Source organism: Mytilus galloprovincialis, chromosome 11, assembly GCF_965363235.1.
Source record: "Mytilus galloprovincialis chromosome 11, xbMytGall1.hap1.1, whole genome shotgun sequence".
NCBI classification, from domain to species: Eukaryota; Metazoa; Mollusca; class Bivalvia; order Mytilida; family Mytilidae; genus Mytilus; species Mytilus galloprovincialis.
Window position 1 is genome coordinate 82,712,645 of NC_134848.1, and position 6,115 is coordinate 82,718,759.

A 6,115-nucleotide genomic window follows, 5' to 3' on the forward strand; every position below is an offset into this window, starting at 1 on the left:
TTTCCATTTAGAAATTATATTCAAAAAAACATTTCTAAACTAAACATATATCGGATTTGTTTTGATCATTTTAATTCTGAGATTCAGATCTAGAACATCTTTATGTGTCCGTGTTGCGGTTTACAATTTTGTTATTGACTCTTTATTTTTTAGCTTGTCTGAATTCTCAAACATAGCAAATCTCTTCATACACAAATCCATCGTAATCGGACTGTCATCCGAAAACAACTATTTTTCTGTACCTGGTTCACCTCCTCCTTGTGTGTTGTATTGACTGTAGTGTGATCCAGAATACCAAATTCGTCGTCTGAGATTTCGGCAAAAAGTAAATATATTTTTCCTAAAACCATAATAAAAAAAATTTAAAAAAAAACGCGTAACTTTTGGAGTGCCTCATTCTAATAATTGGTAGTTATCAAAGGTTCCAGAATTATAATTTAGAAGTCAGACGCGCGTTTCGTCTACATAAGGCTCATCAGTGACGCTCACATCAAAATAGTTATATAGCCAAACAAGTACAAAGTTGAAGAGCATTGAGGATCCAAAATTCGAAAAAGTTGTGCCAAGTACAGCTAAGGTAATCTATTCCTTGGATAAGACAATCCTTAGTTTTTCGAAAAATACTAAGTTTTGTAACAGGAAATTTATAAAAATGACCATATAATTGATATTCATGTCAACACCGAAGTGTTGACTACTGGGCTGGTGATACCCTCGGGGACGTAACGTCCACCAGCAGTGGTGTAAATAGTTATCAAAGGTACCAGGATTATAATTTAATACGCCAGACGCGCATTTCGTCTACATAAGATTCATCAGTGACGCGCGCACATCAAAATAGTTACAAAGCCAAACAAGTACAAAGTTGAATAAATAAAATTTGTTATTCATATTATACATGGAAGCGTATTCGCACCACCACAACTTGTTTTATATATTTCTTCCTAAGTTTGTAAACTATTGTGTTACAATACAAACCTTTGTGTTATTACTCAAACTTTTTGATTTTTGTTATTTGTAAAATTTTGTATATTTCATAATAAATTATTTTTTTTACATTAATTATATGAGCTTCGTCGTATAGAACTCGACCTTATGCAAACAAAAATCAATACTTCTGTTAACCTATTTTTTGTTAAAGAATTTCTACGGAAAGTCTATAATTGTTCTAAAAGTAGGTTTTCATAAGAAGACAACCCTTTAAAACGAACCAAAATGGATCTTTTGTATCATAATTATTCCAAAATCGATCAAAGTCTTATATATGTATATGTTTACATTTTTTATCTGACGCAACTCAATTATATTGTGAAAAGAAGCGTTTTGCAACTATCGGCATTTGTATGTCCGTCTGCCAGTAACATTTGGTTGTGATTTAGTTATTAAGTAAAATAACATGGATTCAAGGCCAAGTCATTATCATAAGGTCTTACACTTGCTTTGGAAGTAAATGTATATATGATATATAGATAAATATATAAAATATTATAATGATTGATTTTGTACACATACATACCTATATTTGGTAAAATAATAAAGTAAACTAATCGCGGCACTGGTAACAATCACTACATCAATATCTGCATCGATAAATGTGCTCTTACTTAGTGCTGGGCCTACAAGACAAAGTTTGGCAAAGATCAAAACTTGAGACACGATTTTTAGATACTTATCGATAAAAACTGGGTTAAAGTGATGGCAAAAAGCAAAAAAGGCATCAAATATTTAGATACTGCTTAATATATATGTGAATATAATGGTTACTTATTAGAGATGCTTTGGTTTTGCTAATCTTTTAAAACATTACATATTAGGGTGTCCGTTGTATTCAAAGGAGCAAACTTAAGTTCGATTGTATGATTGTGGCAATAGTCGTACCATTCTTTTTTATATTTAATTATATAACAGCTTGCTTGTGCAAACCCCTGCTTGTTGGTATTTTGTTAAATCTAAAAAGCGGGAAAATAGTCACTTAATTTTTGAGCCAGTGGATACAAAAGAGGTACAAACACGAAGTATTAAAGAAATTCTAATAAAATGTGCACAATTGTTGGTAGCAGACTTGTGATATATAGATTTAGATTTTGCTCAATGCCTTTATAATTTGATGATTTTATTGTCGAGCCTGCAACTTTTGTTGCAGAAAGCTCGACATAGGGATAGTGATCCGGCGGCGGCGGCGGCGGCGGCGTTAGCTTACTTCTTAAAAGCTTTATATTTTAGAAGGTGGAAGACCTGGATGCTTCATTCTTTGTATATAGATGCCTCATGTTACGAAGTTTCCGTCAGTCACAAGTCCGATGTCCTTGACCTCATTTTCATGGTTCAGTGACCACTTGAAAAAAAAGTTCAGATTTTTTGTAATGTTGAATTCTCTCTTATTATAAGTAATAGGATAACTATATTTGATATGTGCGTACCTTGCAAGGTCCTCATGTCTGTCAGACAGTTTCACTTGACCTCGACCTCATTTCATGGATCAGTGGACAAGGTTAAGTTTTGGTGGTCAAGTCCATATCTCAGATACTATAAGCAATAGGGCTAGTATATTCGGTGTATGGAAGGACTGTAAGGTGTACATGTCCAACTGGCAGGTGTCAACTGACCTTGACCTCATTTTCATGGTTCAGTGGCTATAGTTAAATTTTTGTGTTTTGGTCTGTTTTTCTCATACTCTATGCAATAGGTCTACTATATTTGTTGTATGGAATGATTGTAAGGTGTACATGTCTAGCGGGCAGATGTCATGTGACCTTGACCTCATTTTCATGGTTCAGTGGTCAAAGTTAAGTTTTTAAGTTTTGGTCTTTTTATCTAATACTATATGCCATAGGTCAACTATATTTGGTGTATGGAAATATTTTATGATCTATATGTCAGTCGAGCAGGTTTTATTTGACCGTGACCTCATTTTCAGGGTTCATTGCACAGTGTTAAGTTTTTGTGTTTTAGTCTTTTCTTAAACTATAGGTAATAGGTCAACTATATATGTTGTATAGAAGCATTGTTAGCTGTACATGTCTGCCTGGCATGGTTTATCTGACCTTGACCTCATTTTCAAGGTTCATTGGTCTTTGTTTAGTTATCTTGGCTAACGTTAAGTTTATGTGACAGTTGTAATAAAGGTTAGCTTTATACTTAGGACTATCAACAAAATATCAATGATTAGTACAGAAGGCGAGACATTTCAGCGTGTGCACTCTTGTAGTGTCCATGTTTGGTATTAGCGTTTTAACTTGGCAATTGAGTATGTTCTCCTACATGAATATAGCAGTAAGGATAAGGCTCTTTCTTACAAAGCATAAACCAATGTACTTTAATGGGGACAATACTTCGAGTCCCGACTGTTGGTTTATATGATATTTAACAACGTAACTTTCATTTTAAAAAGATGAGATTAGTTTTATGAAATTCAAAAACACACTTCTGTACTTTTTCGTACTGAATGACTCATAATATATCCTTGTAGTCTAGGTCTACTGTTTCTTACTCTTAAGCTAAGTAAAATCACAAACATACTGAACTCCGAAGATCAAAGCTTTCTTTATACTGTGACTACACAGATCTTTCTCTATAAGTTGTTGGAGGTGAGGGCTGAGGAGGGATTACAGAAAAAACTACAAATCGATTGCGTTTTGTAGAGGGATACAAATATAATTGGTAGAAATAATCAACAAGTTTATAAAAATCTGACTTTTTCGTTTTTGTTTTTGTTTTGTTTTTGTTTTCCCTGTCAAATAAGTAGTAAAAAGTAAAATAAAAAAAATACTGAACTCTAAGGAAAGTTCAAAATGGAAAGTCCCTCATCAAATGGCAAAATCAATAGCTCAAACACATCAAACGAATGGACAACACCAATATAGATTGTGTCTAAATAATTATAAAATTCCACTAAAATACATGGGCACGCACCTGTTGTTGATGTCATTGAGGCTGTTGTGGTAAGGGTTGTATATAGCGTTGATGATAGGGTAGTATTCGCTGCTGTTGATTTCTTAGTCCCTGCAGTCATGTTGGCTTCCGTTTATTAATGTGTTTCAGACAGGCACCATCATGATAATGAAATATGTGTGAGCCACTCATAAAATATATTACAGAAAAAGTTATAATACAAAATACTAGTATTAATTTTATATGAATATAACGAAATTGAAAATACCTGACATATATATATTGCTTCCACAAAATATGCATAACAATCACAAACAGTAGTTTCTAAGATAAATATATATAAATACACAAAAAAGACAGATTTGTTTTCGTTCTTGGTCCAAATGTAGTTAAAATCGTATTATTTTCAATATTACACTAAAATGTGTTTTCAAGCTATAGGTAGTGAACAATTGACACATATCGTTAAGACAATACAGGGAAAAGGCATTTCTATCTAAATAGGAGAAAAACTTAATGATAGAATTTAAACAAATATATGAGAGTATAGCTCTTGCAAAACAGAACAATCTACTGATCAATCGTTGTTGTTGTTGGTTTTGGTTGACTGAGTTACTACGAAATATATATATGTAGAGAGACGAGAAAAAAAAACACATAACAGAAGGTACATGTACAAAAAAAAGCAAATGAAAGTCCCTTATGATCAATCGTTAATGAATTGAATTATAAGAGTTATCTCCCTTAAATAAATCTCTATTAAAAAAAAAGTTACCAATCAACAAGAATTCTGTATTTATATAAAAGAAAAAGAAAACGGTCGTAATAATAAAATATTATCTTTATTGAAATGAGATCTTTAAAAACGTATTGTATTTCTGCATCAACATTTGCTTCCATTTTTTTAATATAAATTCTACAACCATTTTGTATGCTTTTTTTAGACCTACAATTGTGGAGTTGATACAGTTTCAACAGAAAATAAATATCAACGTAATTGAACGCCAGCGAATTTCAAAGTTTGTTAATGTTTGTTAATTTTCTAACGATAAATAGCAAACGCCAGTCAATCAAAACTTGGTCCGACAAACTCTAAACCTACGCATCCTGTTTTGATGATTACAAGATTAAAATATGTATAAAAAGAAAAATCACAAAAATACTGAACTTAGAGGAAAAATCAATTCGGAAAGTCCATAATCACATGGCAAAATCAAATAACAAAACGCATCAAAAACAAATGGACAAGAACTGTCATATTCCTGACTTGGTACAGGCATTTTCAAATGTAGAAAATGGTGGATTAAACCTGGTTTTATAGCGCTAACCCTCTCACTTTGATGACAGTCTCATCAAATTCCGTTATATTTACATTGATGCGTTAACTACACAGACACAATATATAAAATAGTCAAAATATGGGTACATCAGTCATCATCGTATAACAATTTTAAAAGGAACAATTTAACAGAACACAAAATAGATTCAAATGTCAATAACAATTCGTATATATATCTAAGCGCCTAAGATTTCAGAATAATACATTATTTTTAATTTGCCCAATAGTTTTTCTAAACTCACCTTTAATCCATCCTTTTAGTTGAAGAGACCAACTTTGCACTTTATTCAGTTTATATTATTTACACAAATAGACATACATGTATGATAACTTATGTCTGACTATTTGTAAACAAGACTATTATATTTGGGTATTCGCATACTAAGTATATATTATCCTTCTCACACTGGACTTTGAATTGTTTACAAATGATTTATCTATAATAAATATCAGTATATTTATAGATGTGACCCTTATTAATAAACTCATCATTAAGTGCTTTTTGTTGTTTTAATCAATGTCTTTCAAACCAATATGCAACTTTGCTAATCAAACTTATTACTTCAAATTGCGATTCAAGTGTAGAAACAGGATTTTGAAAAAAAAGGTTAAGTATGTGACGAGGAGGGGGAGGGCGCTAGTTAGCGAACGTTTGGACTTATGCTTGTAAAAAGTATATGTATTTATCATATATGTATCTCCTGAAAAGGGCGGGTAGCGGCACCCTGCTCCTCCTAAAAACGCCAAAAGGCACACACGCATAACTTCAGAGCTTTATTTTACCATATATCGAATAAAGATCCTGGCTCAATGAGCCATGAGTCTGCCAATAAGCTACTAAGCACGGATTTCAATCTACATATACCAACTAAAACCACTGAACTA

General features: G+C 32.2%; 1 long non-coding RNA gene across 1 annotated transcript; it reads right to left on the reverse strand.

Annotated features, from left to right (window-relative positions):
• Positions 1–5,599, reverse strand: LOC143052907 (uncharacterized). Its single transcript, XR_012971289.1, has 4 exons — positions 5,473–5,599; positions 3,913–4,078; positions 1,517–1,616; positions 1–340 (listed from the first exon to the last, which is right to left on the reverse strand). It is a non-coding gene; the product is annotated as an uncharacterized LOC143052907 (long non-coding RNA).
• Between the last annotated feature and the right edge of the window lie 516 nt (positions 5,600–6,115).